Below are 21268 nucleotides of genomic sequence, written 5' to 3'. Positions count from 1 at the left end.
TTGGGGCGGGGGCAGGTCTCTACATGAGCTGGTTTGCCCCAGGCCCGTCTGCCGCTGGCCCCAGGTGGCAGCACCAGTCTCCTGTGATCCGGGAGGCAGATCAGGGCCCGCACACCCAGGTGTTCAACACAGCCCGGCAGCCCTCCTGGTGGTGCAGGCGAGCCCCTGATCTGCCTGCTCGATCACAGGAGGCTGGTGCTGCCAGCTGGGCGTAGCCTGTGCGTGGAAGATTGGTGCTGCCGCTGGCCCCAGCTGGCAGCACCAGCCTCCTGTCATCTGGCAGGCACATCGGGGGCTCACCCACCTGAGGGAGGGTTGTGGGGAATGTGCTGGATTGCTCGCAAGGGTGCAGCCCCTGATCTGCCTGCCAGATGACAGGAGGCTGGTGCTGCTAGCTGGGGCCAGTGACAGCACCGATCTTCCTGGTGCTGGCTATGAGTGAAACGTCAAAACAGCATCAAAACAGTGAAAGAGTTTTGATGAAAGGAAATGGACCAGTGCTATCTAAATGAAACGAAACACTGTTCTGTCAAAATGTTGAAACAGACGTCAAAGCGGAATTATGCTGTTTCACATAGCCTTGTAACTTACAGAAACACAAAAATCCTTCAGCAGCAGATAAGCATAAGAGGATATGTATAACATGATCTATAGTTAGCATATGATTATGGATAAAGCCAATGAGCAGGGGGACTAATCTTTATTCTTCCCCTTTTAAGTACTAAGCTGAATTCCCTGGAGGCAGTTCCCTTAAGTTCATGATGCTACTCCTTTGGGGCTGCTTTCTAAATGATAAGGAGCATGACACCTTTATGAAGCCCTTTGTCCTGGTGAGTGACAGTGTCAATTTACCTGCCCCTGTGCTATTTGGCCAGGCAGATGTAACTGCACTTCTGATTTAAGAGGCAGTCTGTGAAGAGCAGCCCAGCATGCTTGAGGGCTACTGGGAATAGTCATCCCATCATTCTTGCTAATGCAAACAAGAGAACAGAACAATGGATAAAGAATCTTCCACCAGAAATAGGATGGGAACAGTGCAGTGGCAAAGGCAATAACTTTTGGTGCTAGAGTGAGGTTCTTTAGGTTTTTCTCAACTAAATCTTCAGGCAGGGGTTAAAAATTTCATGGTACTTTTTAAAGAGCAAAGTGATTAATTTTCAGTCCCCCTCTTAAAGGCACACAGTGAAACCAGTTCTGGAATCCTTTACTGCGAGATAAGGATGCAGTAGAGTAGAGGATCCTTACATAGCAGTTGCTGCTTGCCAAACGGTGAAATATGCTTCACTGAGGTGGAGGTGTGAATCGCAACACCAGTCAATGGCAGCCCCCTATTTCAACCATTCTTGTGCCCCCCCTGGGTAGATGGTGACTCTTCTGCTTTGGTGCTTCTCTGTCCTCTTGAAGCACTGAGAAGACAGGTGTGCACTGTTGGATAGGGGCACATTAAGGGGGACACTTTTTCCTGAGCTAGAGTTTTTTTCATGATGTTTTCCATCAGCACCACAAGTCAGTCTCAGAGCTGAAAGACATGGAGAACATACCAGTAATGGATTAATTCTGAAGCAGGCCATCCTTCAATGTGATGGAATAATAGCGGCTCTGTTCCTACTTCTGAATAATATACCATCATGCATTGTTAATCCAAAAGTAGCCTACAGGGCCTACTGAACAAACTAAGGAATCTATTATCCTGTCAATATAGGTATATGTGCATTAGTGATGAACATCAGGGCAGTGCGAAGCTTCAGTCCCTGATTTGATTCAGTGGAGATTCGGCCCGATTCGGTGGCTGAATCTCTGAATCCAAATCAAATCTGAGGACACTTTAATTTCTCCAATTCAAATCAGAACCCTCTGAATCATTTCAAAGAAGTTCAGAAAGATTTGGCAATTTGTACATAGACACAGCTTTAAATGTTTTTTCTACATACCTCTAGGTAGCAGGCAGTTCATGAATGCTGTGATGCTGGGGTGGATGGAGTGTCCCACAGAAGTGGAGGGGGCTCCCTAGTGTGCTCGACAGCAGACACGGAAGTGGACCAGAAGCACTTCCGGTGCACGTCCAGGTCCACTGGGGAGCATGCAGGGGGACTACCCTGCACCCACCAGCTCGGCGGCTGGTGCCTTCTGGGTCTGGAGGTGCACCTGGGGTCCCCCCATGTCCGATTGCTGAGCTGGGGGGGCATGGGGGGACACCCCGCGTGCTCCTCGGCAGACCCGGAAGTGGGCTGGAAGTACTTCTGGGTTCTGCGTTCACCGCTGAGCATGTGGGGGCCCCCCAGTGCTCCTGTGGGATGCTCCATCTGCCCCAGCATCGCAGCATTCACAAGCTGTGCTGGTAGCTCAAGATATGTAGAAAAAACATTTAAAACTGTGTCTATGTCCAAATCACTGATTTTCTGAATCAGCATCGAATCTTCAGATTCGGATTCGGCCAAATTGAATTGGGGACAGTGATCTGAATCAATGAATTGAATCACTGTCCCTGATTTGGGCCAAATCAAAATCCGAATCAAATAGGGCCTGCTTCGCACATGCCTAATGAACATGGATCATCAGTGTTATTGGAATACTGTCCCATGCGTCCACAAGAAAATGCATCCTTGAGAATTTTCACTGACAAAACAGCCAAAACCTGGAAGTGCATATATGAATGTCTCACCTTTAAGTCTCATTGATTAAGTCAAAGAGACAAATCCTGCATTAAAAGTTAAATACATGCATAAGACTTTTAAAGATCTAAAATGGGATGATAGAAGGGAATAAAGTACAAAATGTCAGGTAATTAAAAACAAGGTAACATAAGATGAAAATCATCTTCCAAAAGCTGCCATGGTCTCACTGAGAAACATTATATTCATCCACTGGTTTCAGTTTGTTTCCCTCCCCACATCATGAAAGGACAAAATGGTAGGGTTGAGAATTCAGGTTTGGGATCGCTCTTTCCCCTCTAGAAAAAAATTCTGGAAGTCAAACATGACGTTCTCCTACCTGACGCATCTTCCCACTTGCTTGATGGGGGTAGTAACTGGCAGTTTGACTATAAACAGTGGAAGAGGGGGAGTAATCACTATTTTGAAAATGTGTGTCAGATCTACAGAAGATAATCTGCTACATAGCACAACAGTCCAGTTTTTGTCTTTGTTAGTTCACTCCCAGTTAACAGGAGCCATGGGTACATAGCGACTCTGAAAATGAAGACATTCTGGTAGCACAACATAGCATGCAAAACTTGCTCCACACTGCATTTAATTCTGGGCTACTGTGGCTATGTTGCTTTTGGTATTTTCTGCTAGTTCATTTAGAGCTAAGTTCAGTACTCTACAGTGAACAAGTATGCAGCACAAGCATACTTCTGATCTGAGACCAATATTCCCCAGGTGAAAGAGGGAAATAAATAATACTTTATCTCTCTCTCTCTGATTGCCTTATACTGATTTAAGTGCCCCAATGCTGAGGCTGCAACAGCTACTTCTAGGCACCTGGCATCCACAGTGGAATCTAGAGACCTAAGTTACAGACCTGAGCTCCCTATTCAATATCTGGAGGAGGGAGTTAGGCACCTCAGAAGGGGATCTGAAAAATCAGAATCTGATCAAGGAGCTACATAGACTAGTCAATAGGGTAGTGCTGAGGACAAGGCTGTAACAGATCCTGCTGTTTTCCAGGGTTATGTACTTTACCAAGCACTACTTGGCTCTCCTCTCCACTCAGAATTGGCAACCCTGAATTCCTTCCTGATGAGAGCTGCTTATTTTCCTTTCTTTCACAAAGGGAGAAGAGCAGGATGAGAGGGAAATGGCAATACTATCCCTCTTATACAGTGGCCAGACCACTCACTGAGGGTGTGGAAGGCATAAGTTCAGTTCTCATGTCTGCCTGAAAAAATTCAAGTGTACCTCCCTTACCTCCCAGAATAATTTATTAATTATCAGACTATGGACTATTCTGGGGTAGGTGCATTCACTCCCACTGGCTGAAGCTATACACCTCTTCATGAGATATTTGTACAAGTGCTAGGCCTGAGAGAGAAAGGAGCAGAAATGAACATGATTCTGAAGCATCAGTTTAGATTTAGGCACCTGTATTCTACCTAAGGCACCTAACAGTCTATCTTCAGATGCCTGTATGCATTTTTGGGATTTGGTTTAGGTTATCAAGTACAGGCTGTGTTTGTATATGTACAACACCTAAATCATTTAGGCACTAGCGGCTGCATCTACATGAGACAACGACTACACAGTAGCTCATTACTACTGCATAGTAGCATCACGTGGCATGAAGCGTGATGTGCTGCTCTGATGTGCTGTAATTACAGCGCATTAGAGCAGCATCACTGCATGCCTACAGGCACCCTAAGTTTCTAAGAGACACTAGAGTACAGACATACCCCTGTGTTTTGTGTTTTTTATTGTCTACTTCTAGAGCAGGGGTGGGTGGGCAATTATTTCAGGCAGAGGGCTGCTTACTCAGTTTTGGCAGGCTGTCAAGGGCCGCATGGCTAGCCCCGCCCCTTGAAAGGTGCCCCACCCCCTGGTCACCATCTTGGGACCAATGTCCCAGGGCCAGCACTGGTGGGGCCCAAAGCGGGGCACAGGCCGGCAGGGGTCTGTGGAGCCGGGCTGGGCTGCACCAGCAGGGAGAGTGGGGAGCTGGCCCAGCTCCATAGAGTCCCTGCTGGCCGGGACCCCGTACTCCTGCCACCCTGCTCTGGGCCCTACTGGCACTGGCCCCGAGACACTGGTACAGGCCCCATACTCCCGCTGGATCCTGCACCTGCTCACTCCCAGTGCCCCCCAGCCCCGCAGTACAGGCCGGGGGCAGTGCACAACCCCGGCCCCCTGCTCACCGGCAGGGAAGAAGCTGGTGCTGAGCGTGGGGAAAAGCAGCCCCTCACCCAACCCACGGCTGGTGCTCCCTGCTGCAGGCACTTGCAGCCCATGCAGGGCTGTCTGGAGCAGGCACAGGCAGCCCCACACAGGCTGCAAGCGGCTACAGTGTGGGGTGCTGGCCATGTGGCGAGTAAGGGGCCGCTTTTTCCTGCACTCAGCACCAGCTTGTAACCTGGCCCCGCTGCCAGCCTGGGCTCCTTGCCAGCTCTGGGCTTGTCTGTCAGTGGCATCAGCTGTGGCCCCCCCCGCTTGCCGTGCCAGGCAGTGTTGGCTGCTGCTGGCTGCCCGGAGCTCACACACTGGGCAGCCCAGAGGTGGTAGTGGCAAACACTGCCTGGTGCAGCAAGCAGGGGGGCCACAGCTGCTGTTGCCACATGCAGCCCCAACAGGCGAGCCTGGAGCCTGGAGCTGGTGCGGGGCCCAGGCTGGCAGTGGGGCCAGGTTACAAGGTGGTGCTGAGCGCAAGGGCGGGGAAAAGCAGCCCCTCACCTGCCCCATGGCTGGTGCCCCACACCGCAGCTGCTTGCAGCCCACATGGGGCTGTCTGGAGCAGGCACAGGCAGCCCATGCACTGTGAGCACCTGCAGCACAGGGTGCCGGGCACGGGGCAGGGGAGGGCCCGCTTTTCCCTGCACTGGGAAGCAGCCTGGGGAAAAGCTGAGCGCGGGGGAGAGAAAAGCAGCCCTTCCCCTGCCCCATGGCCGGTGCCCTGCACTGCAGCTGCTCATAGCCCATGTGGGGCTGCCTGTGCATGCTCAGGACAGCCCCGTGCGGGCTTCAAGCAGCTACAGCAGGGAGCGCTGGCCACGGGGTGTGGGAGGGGCCACTTTCCTCCCCCCCTCCCTTACCTGAGGTTCCAGTGCGGGGCAGCCACATGGTCCCAGGCCAGAAGCCCCTGCTGGGGCTTCCAGCCGATGGGTGGGCCCTGCTGTTGTGGGAGTTCACCGGGCTTCCCCTGGGTCCTACTGCCCTTGGTTCCTGTCATTTTGGTCATTTTTGACAGGACCCAAGGGCAGATAAATATTAATTTTCTAAATTTTTTAGGGGCCCTTAGGGCTGGATCCAGCCTGTGGGCCGTATTTTGCCCACCCCTGTTCTTGAGCTTCTGGTTTGCTCCTCAGAGGACCCTAAGTATTTAAAACTGGTCAAAATGGATTGTTTTCTTGGGATGAGGAAGCTAAGTTTTAGGTTTTAGTTTTAGTTTAATAACCAGATTGGATCTGACCCATGATCTCTTTCATAAATTTAGCAACTTTTGCTTTACAATTAGGTTGTTTGCTCCCACTAAGTTTTATTTCCTACCAAGTTCTACAAGAGAAAAATATTGAACATTTGGAAGGCAGAATGGTTTTTAATTCATATTGGGAAAAACAGACAGGGAGTCAGAGACTTGGTTTTAAGCAGTATCAATAGAAAACACAAGATCTTGATTAAAAAGCACATTGTTACAACAAGGACTTTACAAATATATTATGCAGTACCCAAACTGTGACAGATGTCTTATGAATGAGGCCACTTTGCTCATGAAGATAAATTCCAGCATCCTCAGTACAACTGTACATGAAAACATTTGTTCCTTCATGTCAAACTGGTATATTACACACACACACACACACACACACACACACACACACACACACACACACACTGTATAGGCACATACATACATACATACACACAAACATATGAATACTTTACAATTAAGCTTTACAATTACTCACCCCATTCTTGTTTGGGAAAATAATGGCTGAGGTACTGTTTCATATCATGCACTTGGTCAGCTGGCACAGATTCTGAAAAAGATTGTAAAGATATTGTTTAAGTGAGAAAAGTGGTGCGTCTATAATGATTCACCATGGTTGCTTAACTATGAGAAAGAGATCAGAGCTGAACAAAGATGTATTTTGGGCCTTGAACATTTTTGCCAATAAAATGTTTTGATATCTTGGAAAAGCAAAAATGTTGATTCTGTTCTTGTGGTTGGTTACACTGTCCAGAGGATAAATTTAATGGATTAATAACAGCAAAAACCATTAGTAATAATAATAATAATAATAATAGGCACTGACAGACATGGAAAAGAAAAAATGCACGCTACCAGAAGCAGCAGTCCGTTACTTCAACCTGGGTCCACAGCGTCTGTACGGATCGGGAGCCTCAGTAGGGCTTTGGCAGGCCCTCTCAGAGGTTGAGAGAGGCCCGGGCCACTCCCATTTTTTGAAGCTCAAAATACAATGCAGTAATTTGTAATAAATGTTCCTTTTTTATTTAACAAGAGCTTTTCTAGCTTTTTTCTTCTTTCAATCCTGTCAGTGTATCTCTGTGTCTGTATGTATAACCTCATTTGGAGATAACGTCAAAAGTCTAAATTTGAGGCCCTCCGTGAATGAGAGGCCCAGGCCAAATGGCCCTCCTGGCTCCCCCTGTGATAGGCCCTGCTTTTTGGTGCTTTTAACTAAAGTTGATTCAATCAACTATTAGATAAAAGCGTCAATAAATCTCCACTAAACTGCCTAATCTTTACAGATGCTAAGAAAGCCAGGTGCACTGCGGTCTTCTGGGCACATACTTGGATCGATGCTCTCCTGCACCGAGTTTAAAGTAAAGTGCTGTTTTTCTGTCCCCCCACATCTGGAAGCAGTCAATAATAATGTCCAAGTCGGGGGAAAAAAAATCACAGTACAGTGGGTTGAGAGCAAATGTGGTTCACACTGGACGTGTGTACATGAGACGCTATGTCATTGTAGTGACGTAGCTTGTTGCTACAGTGACGTAGTGTCAGTGGGCATGAACTGTGACGCCGACGCTGTGCAGTAGGGTCAGAAACAACCCATGTGCTGCTGGGACTGCGCTGTAGCGGTGGTTACTGTGCAGTCATTTAGTACTTGGTAAAGTAACAACTCCGCAGTCGAGGGCACGTGTAGACGTGCCCACTCACTACAGACCACTCACGAATCATAATAAATTAAACCAAATTCCCCAAACCTTGGATTAAGGGAAAACAAAGAAACTCCATGCTCCTGCAGAATCCCTGCTTCCAGAAAAGCAAGCTAAAACCGAAGATACGTTCTAGTGGTGCACAGTAGATAGACTGATTCTATTTCTAAGGCCCAGAGGTACAGTAGATTACTTCATCCGACTTCCTGTAAAACACAGCTCAGTAATTTTACCCACTTATCCTTCTTGTATTTAGCCCTATAAAATTGGGTTTGACTAAGGCCTATTTTGAAGATGGGCATCCAGTCTTGATTTCAAGACATCAAAGAAATGGAGAATCTACCTGTCTCCTTGGCAATTTGTCAGGTACACTTACTGTTAAAAATGTGTGCCTGACTTCCAGTTTAATTTTACCTGGCATCAGCTTGTAATCTGCATTTTTTCCATGCCTTTACTGTCAGGCTTGCTGAGCCCATTACTTTCTGATATGGTCTCCCAGCTAAAATACCAGTGCACTGTAATAAAGTAGTCTCTCAGTAGTCTTTTTTGCTGAACTAAACAGGTTGTACTCTTTAAGCCTCTTACTCTGAGACATTCATCCTAACCATCAGATAATTTCTGTGGCTCTTTCTTGCACGCATGTCATATTTTCCAGCATAGTTAAAAAAAAAATCTTAACACCAGAACAGGATGCAATAATCAAATATTAGTCTCATCAATGTCATATACAGGAGTGAGCCAATTCCCTATTTCTACTCTCCTACCTATATATCCAAGGATCACAAAGGTCCCATTTGACACTGTTTGTTTAGAGCTTAAGCAGACTAGTTTGTTCACTGAGATCTCTAAATCTTTCCCAGAGTCACTGCTTTCCAGGACATGGTCCTCCATTCTGTAGGTTAGCCTGCATTCTTGTTCTTAAGTCTGTGACTTTGTCTTGGCTGAATTAACTATTTTTTCTAAGTGTTGATGCTTCTGCTTATGCAATCTAGTTTCTATTTTAGCAAAAATTCTAAGCCCAAGTTGAAAAAAAAAATGTTTTGTTTGAATGAGTAAGTATTGTTGACAATTCAGTGGAGATAAGAATCATTTTGCTTCATAATCTTAATGCTAGGGAACGTATGGCACCTCAAGAACCATGCTGGATTGATGTTTTGGTGTTATTTTACTAAACAGTTTCTTCTTTAACCTTCTTCGTACCAATGAATACATTATTACAACTCCTCTGTTTGTAATGCCAACAGTGACAAATGCTTAGTTCTTTTCAGCTTTCTGCAAGGGGCCAGTTACCTTGGATTAAGGACTTCTCTGCTGAGACAGCTGCTGATTGATGAAGATGAATGTGACTGGTGAGGGTAGAATAATTTATGAAAAATGGGCCATTCAAAATGTTTGGCCTAATAGAAACCACACCGAGAGCTTTGCATGTCTCTTTTGTGGGTATTCTTTGTTTAGAGGGGTCAGATACTACCGAAAGATATTTAAAACTTATGGCCATAAAAAGAGGTTAACCTTCCAATTTAGGATCAACTTCCTGAAATATTTTATGTAGTGTTGCCATACTGATAGCTTGTAAGGTAGGACAGAGATGAATACATATATTACTGCTCTAATATGTGTGACGGGCTGTCTGATAGTGGCTTAGCCCAGGGGTTTTGAAAGGGCAAAAGATGATTGGAGGATTTGGGATTCCCTTTCCTCACCAATCTGGTAATAATTTGGCCCAGGGGTTTTGAAGGGGTAAAAGATGATTGGAGGACTTGGGATTCCCTCTCCTCACCAATCAGGCCCCAGAGACTCACCCTTCATGTCCCCTGATTGGCCCCTTGGGTCACCTGGAGGGGGATAAAAGAGGCAGCACGGCTGACTCAGGGAGAGACCAGCGAGGGACCATGAGAAAGGAACTTCAAGGAGCTGGACCAGTGGGGTAGGAGCAGTTGCCCCAGAAGAGCCTGAAGGAGTGGGACCTGCAGGCAGCAGTTGGACCCTCAGCACCATGGTGTGCAGCCAGCTGGAGAGGCTCCCTGCTGGGCTCCAGGATCCCCTACCAGAGGCTGTGGCCAGCAGGAGAGGCTCCCCCGCTCCAGCGATCTGAGCAGCAACCTGAGAGGTTCCCAGCTTGGCTTCTAGCTCCTCCAGTCAGAGGCCAGGCAGCTCCAGGTGAAGCCGGGGCTCCGGGAAGGTCAAGACCCCTAGCAGCTTGAAGCAGTGCTACCAGTGGTGGCTGTGTAGCAGCACTTCTACTTACCACATGGGAGATCTGAGTTCAAGTCCTAGCTGGGGTGACTTGGGGTGAGTGAGCTAACAAGAAGCAAATCTTCTTGCAGTGGAAAGGGGCCATTGTGCTTTCCCCCTTTCTCCCTCTCCAGGTACCTAGGCCCTATATTATTTGACATTTTGAATTTTGTGCCTTTTATATTTCACCAACCAGTATTGTTTGCTCTGCTGTTTGTGTTTTATATTTTGTTAACCCTGTTTTTTATCAATGATTGTAAGTGTCTAACCTTTGTTGAATCCTGCCTCTTTGGGTCATTGTAGTGTCCACTATACCTCCTGATTTATGCCTGTTATGTTCCCAGTATTGTTCCCTCATTAAAAGGTATATGGTTCAGTGGTGGTCTGGCTCTGCTCTATAGGGGGAGGAGAGTCCCTACACCTCCCACAGCACTTGTGTACCTGCTTTGATCCCTTCAATTGGAGAGGGGGTACCTCTTGGAGTACCGCCCGGGTTACATATGAAGGAAACTTCTGAGTGACAGAAAGAAAAATACATTACTCATCTGTTACTGTTCCTTGATGGTTTGTCCAGGAAATATAGATTGGTTGGATGATTTCCCTGGTGAAGGGAAACCTGATAGGGGTTTGGTGGCTTGTTCATGTTCAAGAGGGGTCAATTGGCTGGTTTGCCTTGGCATGGGTGGAATTGGCTAGGCATATATGGAGGTAATGGGAACACGTGGGTGCTATTTGCAGAGAAATATCTAGTTATAAGACAGATCATGCTGGAATGGTTAATCCTGGGGGAAGGTAGAAACAAAGAATTAAAAAAAAATCTAGGCTGAAAAACTTGCAAAAAATAATATTTATTTTGACTTGATGTTCATTAACTAAAAGCAGATTACATTTTATGTAACATCAACATTTTAGTGGCAAATTCATAAAAAATACTTTTATAATTACGATTTTAAGAATGATCCAGCCTCTTTAGTTAATCCTTGAACTAACACAGCAAATATAACAAAGCAATATAGTGAGGACAGATTTTTTTTTTGATTTTCTGCCCAACTCTTTCTCATACTGGTGAGGGGCACAGCTGCAGAGATCTTTGAAAAATAAATTTACCATCCAAATACAGTTTTGTACATTTTGGGTCAAACACCCAACTGGTGTCATTGCTTCACTGAAGTAAATGGATTTACCTTGTTTTTTTCCACTGCAGGAGCAGGCCCTTTCCAAACAACACTACATTAGCAGAACTAGTGTAGAGCTTGACAAACATTCGGACCTACAGTACACAGTGCTTTCTGAATACATAATAATCAGCGTGACCCTGTTGCTGGTTAGTTAGGATTCTTGCATTTAGTGACCTGCCTAAGAAGTTCTGTTTTCTGTGTCAGGCAGTGTCTTCACCCTGGATTCTGCAATGATTCTAACTTAATATTGATTCATTGGCTTACTGAACCCACGATTTAAAAAAAACCAGTGTCCTCTCTTTCATAAGAGTCAGACTAGAGCGTAGACTGGGGATAAGGGGCCAACCTAGACAGGCTCACAAGGTGGGTGGATCAAAACCTGATGACATTCAACATAGAGAAATGCAAGGTGCTCTACCTTGGGAGAAAGAATCCACATGCTTATAGGCTTGTCAGTGCTTCACTCACTGGTACCATGACAGAAAGAGCCTTGGGGGTCATGACTTACCACAAGATGAACATAAGCCACCAATGTGATGCCGCAGCTGGCAAAGAAAATAAAACTCTGGCTTGCATCTACTGATGCATCTCAAGCAAACCCAAGAAGTCATTCTTCCACTTTACTTGGTGAGGCCACAGCTGGAGTACTGCATCCAATTCTGGGCTCCACGCTTTAGAAAGGACATGAAGAAGCTTGAAGGAGTCCAGAAGAGAGCAACACACATGATTAGAGGTCAAGAGAGCAGGGCATATGGGGAGAGGCTGAGAGGCATGGGACTCTTCAGCCTAGAGAAGACAAGGCTCAGGGGAGACTTGTTGGCAGCCTATAAGTATATAAGGGGTGTGCATCAGGAACTGGGAGAATGTCTGTTCACCAGGGCACCCCGAGGGAAGACAAGTAGGGCTGTGCACAGCTTTGGTCCCTGATTCTATGCAGTGGAGATTTGGCCCAATTTGGTGGCTGAACCTCTGAATCCAAATTGAAGCAGGAGACCCATTAATCTCTCTGAATCGAATCAGAACCCTCCGAATCGATTTGGAGAGATTCAGACATAGCGTCAGTGGGCACAAACTGTGATGCTGCCATTACTGTGCTGGAGCAACTGCGTAGTAGCTCATTGCTACTGTGCAGTAGGGTCAATTCAATTTCAATTTCAATTTATTAAGGATTCTGGCTGAAAGCCATGCTCCTGAAAACAGCATAACAAACATACAACCATAATATAAATTTAAAGGTGCAGTAGTGTCAGAAATGATCCATGTGGCACCAGGACTGTGCAGTACTGCTGGTTACTTCACAGTCATTTCTAAGTGACTGCACAGTAACAACTGCATAGTCAGGCACCTGTGTAGACATGGCCAGTGTAAATCAATTATAATATGCCTACAGGTGGACCTGGGAATATAACTTTAGGCAATTTTTTTTTAAATGGAGGCCTCAAAGCTAAATTTTCAAGTGTTCAACATGTATGGTCAGGGTCATATTTTCAGTTCTAATTTAAGGATTAAAAAAAATATAAATAAAGTTCAGTGCTCAATACAATGAGCTCTTTTGAAAAATGCCATTATTTATTTTGGTGCTTAAATGGGTGCAGAGTCCTTTAAAAATATGTTTTCCTGATTGTTGGGACAGATTTTGGAAAATTTGCTCTGAAAGAAAGCAAGAGCTTTTTAGCACATGCTTGGTCACATTAAGACAGCTACAGTAAGACAGCTACATTAGATTACAGCTACATTATACCTGTTGGGGGGAGAGAACATGTGTAGTTTGGTGCACTGTGCTTTACTGTAATGCTCCTTGAAGTCTTTTCAGCAAGGTTCCCTCTAAGCTGCGCATGTGCGCTGCCGCGCACGCTTTAAAACCATACCATGCACAAGCCCATTAATGCTGCACACCCACCCGGTGAGGAGCTGGGTTGTGGCTTCGAGAGGCAACAAGCTGAGTGCAGCAGAGGCACCGATGCCGGCATGGGAAAACTTACTGGTAAGCTCAGGCAGGCTGCTGGAGGCAAGGCAACACGAGGTGGGGGGGCGGGGCTGGGAAACTGCTCCACTTCCCAGCCCTGCCACCATGTGCCTCCTTGCTTCCAGAGGTGAGGCGAGCTGAGGCAAGCCGAGGCGAGGCGGGGTTTGGGGCTGGGACTGGGAAACTACTCCGGTCTCGGCGGCGATGCAGGGGCTGGGGCCAGGACCGAGATTGGCGGCGATGGCTGGGGCCAGGACTGGGACCGGGAAACTCCTCCAGTCCCAGCAGTGATGCGGGGGCTGGGGCCATGACCAGGAAACTGCTCCGGGAGCTGGGGGCGGGGGCTGGAAAACTGCTCCACTTTCCAGCCCTGGCGCCATGTGCCTCCTCGCTCCCAGAAGCCTGGCAAGGTGGGGACTGAGGCTGGTGCGGGCCAGCTGGTTTTTTTGCTGTTAGTGCCTTGATAAAGAATTATACTGTGTTGATGGACTACTGTGCACAACAAGTGGCTGAAGACAACGACCCAATTCACAAATACTGGTTGGACAAACTGCGGAAACCAGAGTACCATGTTGCACTGGCCATACTAAATGATATCTTAGGTGAACTGGCTGAATGTGCAGACTGCTTCAACGAAGTTCACTAACAACAGTAGAAACATTTCAGTTTGCCAAGGTAGAATTGCCAAACTTCATTCGCAGTATCTTGGTGAGACTGTACATTTTTCTGAAGACATTCAAACCTTGCTGTCATCATTTGAATCGCCTGTTGACACTACATCAGTTATTCAATTCATTGAGCATACATGTGACCACATGGACAACAGATTTCCAGAAGGCAAGCTGAAAGAATGGTCAGTTTTCAATAAGGACTCTTTTTCCTCTTCATCTTACAGAAATGATTTCTCTTTTGGGCATGAGGAGATTTAAACATTGGCAACAAGATATAGCACCTTGCTAAACAAATCTGTAGAAACTTTTAAGAAGGACCTATGCAAACAATATGTGGACTTTAAATGAACTGTTAGTGAAAATATGAAAACTGGGGGAATAAATACCTTTGAAGACATAGTCACCTACATACTACAACAGGAAAAATTTAGTGAACTGTCATTACTTGTTGACATCTGTGCCACTTTCCAGGCATCTAGTGCAGATTGTGAGAGAGGGTTTAGCCTCATGAATGCAATAAAAACAAAGTCTAGAAATCATCTAGAAGTTGATAATTTGGACAAGCTGATGTGAATTAAACTTCATTTAGCATCAGGAAAGACTGTTAACCTGGACATTGTATATCCTGTTTGGAAAACAGAAAAAGGTAGATGGGAGTCAGTTTGGTAAATAAAGGTTATACTATCACCTTTATTGTTATACTGTGGGTGCACGCCGAAAGAGGGAGGCGGGATCAATTTGGGAATGGACCAAAGTGGGGTGCTCACGAACCGAAGCGGTGCTCTCATGGACCGCTACACCTTAGAGGGAACATTGCTTTTCAGGTTGATAATTTTTGCAAGAATGTGTCCAGACTTACTGTAGCTGAATGAAGCTGACCATGCATTAAACTCTGGTAAAAGAGAGAATATTGCCCTAAACTGGAAGAATGTATCCCAAGATTATATAGTGTTGAAGAGACCTCACATTTTTGTTTCCATGTCCTCTGTCTTCACTGACTTTTTTGGCCTTACTGTTAATGGAAAACAACATGTAATAATTTTTTCTCAGGGGAAAATACTGCAGCTTGCAGAAAAGAGAACAAAGGATAACGTCATGATCACAAGATTAAAAGGAAGAGATGTAGACAAAATATTGAAGGTCAGCATTTTCCTCGCAGTTCTATTCAGTGAATGGTTATGAATCCTGGACACACATATAGCAAAAACTGACACCGGGATCTGTCCATTCTTATCTCTGGATGGTAGTCTTGTAATCCGGGAAGGAAGGAGCATTTTCAGTGGCACTGTTGCTGATTTTTTGTTGCTCCATAATGTTAATATTGGGATTTCTGAAAAGGGAGCTTTGTTTGTGTAGCACATAGCACAGGCAGCCTGGAAACAGGCAGCCTGCCTATCTATATGTCTACTTAAAGTAATAATAAAACACCCAGCATTATGATATACATATACCTAATATCACCTGGGGAAATATTAATGTAGTCCCTTTTCTTTGGCAGACAAGGTTCTTTGGGTAAATCTTTTATTAAACCAACTCAAATAGTTGGAAAAATTTTTTCTTAGCAAGCTTTCGAGTTTAAATACCCTTTGTCAGGCTGAGGAAGCATCTGCAGTTGGTCTGTGCTCTTCCAGTATGGAATGAATAGTAAAGAAGCCAGAGGCTGGTATGCATGCAAGAAAGCCAGTCAGTGAAAAGGTAAATTGAGGAGTCAGTGGGTGAGAGACAAGCTGGGGTGGAGGATGAGGGGCGGGAAAGCGGGGGGCAGGTGGGAGGGTGAATGTAGCTGGTAAATAGTGGACAGGTACCTGGGGAGTCAGATGTTAGGCAGGTTATAATGTGTCCTAAATCCAGTGTCTATATTTAGCCTAGGATTTTTTGTATCCAGGAGGCTGATGAAGTGAAGTTCACTGACTGGCTTTCTTGCATGCATACCAGCCTCTAGCTTTTTGACTATTCATTCCACCCAAGAAGAGCACACACCAACTGCAGATGTTTCCTCAGCCTGACAAAGGGTATTTATATCCAAAAGCTTGCAAAGAAGAATTTTTCCAACTATCTGAGCTGCTTTAATAAAAGATATCAGATTTACCCAAAGAACCTTGTCTGCCTATGTCCTTAGACCAACATGGCTACCACCTATGTCCCTTTCTTTTGAATTTCTGAAATGCTCTCTTGGCAACAATGGACATTTTTTCCTTTGAGATGTGTGAACTATGCATGCAAACTTCCTTGCATGTGGCTCTAACAAAGTATTTTAGCTACAAGCTACATAACTATTGCAATTTCAAATTCTAAACCTTTTTGGATAGATTAAACAAAAAAAAAATTCTGGGGCAATTTTATCAAGAGATTTAAAAGTTTAGTGAGCTCATCACTTTAATAACTAAAGGAAAATCTATAGGGAAGTAAAACTATTGCACAATGGAAAGAATCAACAAATACCTAAATATTAATACTTTTTCTAACAATGGTGATATACTATACTTTCAAACTGACTTGATAAAAATAGGTATTTCCCAAGTAAAACCACCACCAATAATTTACTGGGCTTTGCTGCTATTTAAATAGAGTAGAAGCTTTGTAATGCATACAATTTAGAATATACATAAAATAGTGGTATCTTTCAACAGCTTACACAAATATTTATAACATATCATGGTAAGGTTTCTTATCACTAATAATATCATTGCTTTTACAGCATATTCTACAATATATGCACTAGTAGAATACAAAGATCATAAATCAATAAAATGATACCTGACAACATAAAGGCCTCACTTTATGTTGAGTGATGAGAATCCTAAACATCACTTGCCTTCATTTCACAGCCTTTCGTTGTTTAGTTAGTAATGATTAATTTGTAAAATGCAGTCTGCAAGTCAGTAATGCAAAATAAGAAGGTTCTAGTGATCATCCTCATTTTTACGGTTGGAGGAACACTACAATTTACTATCTTGCAAATGTGTAAGCCCAGAGGTAATTATACTTTATCATTTGCTCTTGTGAACGTATTCTATGGTTCTTTCTCAGTGTTTCCAGGTAATAATCTTCTTTTTTTAAGTGCTTCTTCCTGAACTTTACCTACCAAACAAACAAGGATTAGATGGGTAGATGTAAATGGATTAAAAGTCAAAATGTACTTACGTTCTGTAAAATTCCTTCATGTTTATCTGGACCTAATTTTTCCAGAACAAGATCATTCTCTCTAATTGAAAATTCCTTCAAATACCTGAAACCAGTTATCCAAAAAATGTTGGTCACTCTACATCATTTGGAGAACAAAGGTCATGCATTGTCTTTTATCTTGAACTTTAGATGAACCACAAACACAGGTGTCCTGGAATAAACTCTGGTGAAATGACTAGATTCATATTTATAAGGTTTGCTAGCTGACTTAAATTACTTGGCAACTGGTAGCTCCAAAAGTTGCAGCTGACCCATAAACTTTGGCTTAGGAAAAGCCTGAGTGGGGGGGGGGGGGGGGGTTTGTCCTGCATACACCAATTATAATCAGCAAATAAATAGTTCTGATGGACTCTAGAAGGAATTAAAGCTAGCATACATTGTCTGGACCCCAAGTGGAATAAATAAGAGAAATTTATTAAATATGAGCAGGCACAGTAATGTGATGGCAGAAGGCTGGGCAGAAAAGAGGCAGAGTTTGAAGTACCAAGAAAAATATTTCTTTTCTTTTGCTATAAACCAAATATTTGATAGTAAGTCTACAGGCCACCTAAAAAAAGTATTTGGATAGTTTTAAGAGATCAATATTAGTTTTTCAAACCAAACCACTAGCCATCATTTTTGAAAACTCATGACAGTTGGGAAAGGGACAGTGGGACAATTGCAAATACAGTGCCTATCTTTAAGAAAGAGAAGGAGGAGGATCCAGGGAATTACAGACCAGTCAGCCTCACCTCAATCCCTGGAAAAATCATGGAGCAGGTCCTCAAGGAATCCATTTCTAAGCATTTGGAGGAGAAGAAGGTGATTAAGACCAGTTGCATGGATTTACCAAAGGCGAGTCATGCCTGATCAACCTGATTGTTTTCTATGATGAGATGACAGGTTCTGTGGATGTGCAAAGAGCAGCAGATGTGATATACCTTGACTTTAGCATGTTTTTTGAAAGGGTTCCCCACAACATTCTCACAAGCAAGCTGAGGAAGTATAGTTTGGATGAATGGTCTATAAGGTGAATAGGACACTGGCTGGATCATTGGGCTCAGAGGGTAGTAGTCAATGTATAGTTGGCAGCCAGGATCAAGTGGAGTGCCTCAGGGGTCAGTCCTGGGGATGGTTTTGTTCAGTATCTTCATCAAGTGCACCCTCAGCAAGTTTGCAGAGGACACCAAGCTGGGGGGGAGTAATAGATATACTAGAGGATAGGGCTAGGATTCAGAGAGACCTCAACGAATTGGAGGATTGGACCAAAATAAATCTCATGAGGTTCATTAAACAGAAATGCAGTCTTCTACTTAGGCTGCAACAATTCCATGCACTGTTACAGGCTGGGGACTGACTGGCTAAGCAGCAGATCTGCAGAAAAGGACCTGGGGGTTTAGTGGACAATAAGCTGAATATGAGCCAACAGTGTGCTCTTTGTGCCAAGAAGGCTAACATCATACTAGGCTGTATTGGTAGGAGTGTCGCCAGCAGATCAAGGGAAGTGATTATTCCTCTCTATTCAGCACTAGTGAAGAAACAGTTGGAGTACTGTTTTGGGCCCCTCACTACAGAAGGGATATGGACAAATTGCAGGGAGTCCAGCAGAGGGCAACAAAAATAGTTAGGGGCCTGGGGCACTTGACTTCTGAGGAGAAGCTAGGGAACTGGGCTTGCTTAGTCTGGAGAAGTGAAGACTGAGGCAGGATTTGATAGCAGTCTTCAACTACCTGAAGGTGGTTCCAAAGAGGCTGGAGCTGGACTGTTGTCAGTGGTGGCAGATGACAGAACAAGGAGAAATGGTCTCAAGTTGCAACAAGGGAAGTTTAGGTTAGATATTTTCTAGGAAGAATTTTCTCATTAAGAAGGTAGTGAAACACTAGAAAAGGTTACCCAGAGAGGTCGTGGAATCTCCATCCTTGGAGGTTTGTAAGACCTGGGTAGACAAAGCCTTGGCTGGGATGATATAGTTGGGAATGGTCCTGCTTTGAGATGGAGTTGGACTGGATGGCCTCTTGTGGTACCTTCCAACCTTAATTTTCTATGATACTATGATTTTTTTATCTAATTATTTGTACATCTCAATTTTTAATTCACAAATGAGCTTTACATTGGGATTGATTTTACAGATAATAGCTTTCTGGAGGGGCCTGAGGGAACAATTAAGAGAAATGCCAAATGATCATAATATATAAAGTGGATCAACATTGATAAGAAATAAATCCAAGCACACGCAGGTAAAACACTCATGCTAATTATACAATCTTAGTTGTAGCATAAGTACGGGGGCATCAGTGGATCTCAGGTGCTGACTTGGCAGGGCGGAAAGGGGGTAAAAATATCAGCTGCTCTTAGACTGACCCTCTGCTTCCCTGGGTGCAAAATGTATCAGCTATGCCCCAGTGTCCCTGTAAAATAATTTACAGTACACAGGAAACTCTGCTTGCTTTGTTTTTTTGTATGGGACAATGTAGGGTAGAGAAGTTTAAGCTTTAACTAAACTTCAAACTGAATCTTGAAGTGACTGTCATCCAAATAGAGTCAGCCAGCCCAGTCATCCAGAGGCCCCATATCTGTCTATATATTAAAAAAAAAAAAAGGTATGGTCACTTTAGCTTTATAAGTTTAAGTATTATGGCTTCCCTTTAATTGTTTATATTATATTAAAAGCAGGAAGTTATAAAAAATGTGAATTATTACAAGCTACTAAAACTTTTAAAACAGCTTTCTAAAGTGTAAACCACCCACAAAAGAAGTAAATGTTTTATAAAAAAAAGACTATAAAAATACTTTCCTAATTGGGGTGCTGTACATCTAAAGCACCATTACATTAGTGCCAGTCATCAATGATATAGGCCCCAGTTAAAAAAAAGAGAACATTTAAGCCATACTTAAGCCTTTCCCTTTTTGGCAAAACAAGTAAGTACATGCTTAAAGTAAAGCATATCCTTCAGTAGAAAATACTTTGCCAAATTGCTAAATCTGCCCTCCAGAAAAGCTATCACAGAGGGGCAGGAAGGTATTGTGTTATACAGTCCCTTACACCCAGTGCACTGGAGGGGAATTGCCATCTGAGCATCGTGACACTTGGGCCCTTCTAATTAAAGAATTGTAACGTATACATCAGCACACATATAGGCACCATGATTCTCCATCTGAAAGCCTGATAGCTCTCATAGAGTCATAGAGTCAATGGACTGGAAGGGACCTGTAAGATCATCGAGTCTGTCTCCGGCCATAGGCAGGAAGTTAAAGAGCTCAAACTAGCTCAATGAGGTGCTTATCCAGCATCCTCTTGAACACCTCTAAGGATGGCAACTGCACCACCTCTGCCAGGAGCGTGTTCCAGGTTCTAGTTACCCTTATGGAGAAGAAATTCTTCCTTATGTCCAACCTAAATCTTCCTTCTATTAGTTTGTGCTCATTGGTCCTTGTCCTCCCAAGGGGTGCCTTCCTGAAGAGTTGCTCCCCCAGATCCTGGTGTTCCCCCCTCATATATTTGTAGGTGGATATCAAGTCACCTTGCAGCCTTCTCTTACCCAGACTGAACAAGCCCAGCTCCTGGGGTCTCTCCTCATAGGTCCTGTCCTCCAGGCCCCTAATCATGCAGGTGGCCCTTCTCTGCATCCTCTCAAGTTTATCCACATGCTTCTTGACGTGCGGCACACAAAACTAGGCATAGTACTCCAGTTGCGGCCTCACTACCGCTGAATAGAGAGGGAGAAGCACCTCCTTGGATCTGTTGGCAACACATCAGCCATCGGTGACTGGTGCCTCCTGGCTCTGGGGGGGCACCAGTGGCTGATCGACGACTGGGGTGGGGTGGGGGTGGTCCCCCAGCAGCCGACTGCCGACCCCAGAAGCACTGGTGGCAAACCAGAAGTGCCGCCAGTGCTTCTCAGGGGGAGTACCGGCCACTGCTCCCCACTCCCTGGCTGGCAAGAGCCAATTTCAGGGGCGTTCCTCCCCTACATGTCACCTATGACATCAGCTGATACACACCAGAGTTCTATTTGCCCTGCTGGTGACTTCCTTGCACTGTTGGCTCATATTCATCTTCTGGTCAACTGTGACCCCCAGGTCCCATTCAGATGCCATGCCAGCTAGTGGGCTACCGTCTATCATATAGTGGTGAAGGTTCTTCCTACCCAGATGAAGGACCCAGCACTTTTCCCTGCTGAACCTCATCTGATTCTGATCAGCCCATAGAACTTGTGTGTCAAG

At 44.7% G+C, this 21268-nt stretch overlaps 1 long non-coding RNA gene across 1 annotated transcript; it reads right to left on the bottom strand.

Annotated features, from left to right (window-relative positions):
• Window positions 1-213: 213 nt before the first annotated feature.
• LOC109281519 (uncharacterized) lies at window positions 214-7205 on the bottom strand. The gene is made up of 3 exons (XR_002088183.2): window positions 6991-7205; window positions 6614-6685; window positions 214-1519 (listed from the first exon to the last, which is right to left on the bottom strand). It is a non-coding gene; the product is annotated as an uncharacterized LOC109281519 (long non-coding RNA).
• Between the last annotated feature and the right edge of the window lie 14063 nt (window positions 7206-21268).

Source organism: Alligator mississippiensis, chromosome 4, assembly GCF_030867095.1.
Source record: "Alligator mississippiensis isolate rAllMis1 chromosome 4, rAllMis1, whole genome shotgun sequence".
Taxonomy (NCBI): Eukaryota; Metazoa; Chordata; order Crocodylia; family Alligatoridae; genus Alligator; species Alligator mississippiensis.
Note: the sequence above shows the minus strand (reverse complement) of the source record. Positions and strands in the feature narration are given on the sequence as shown.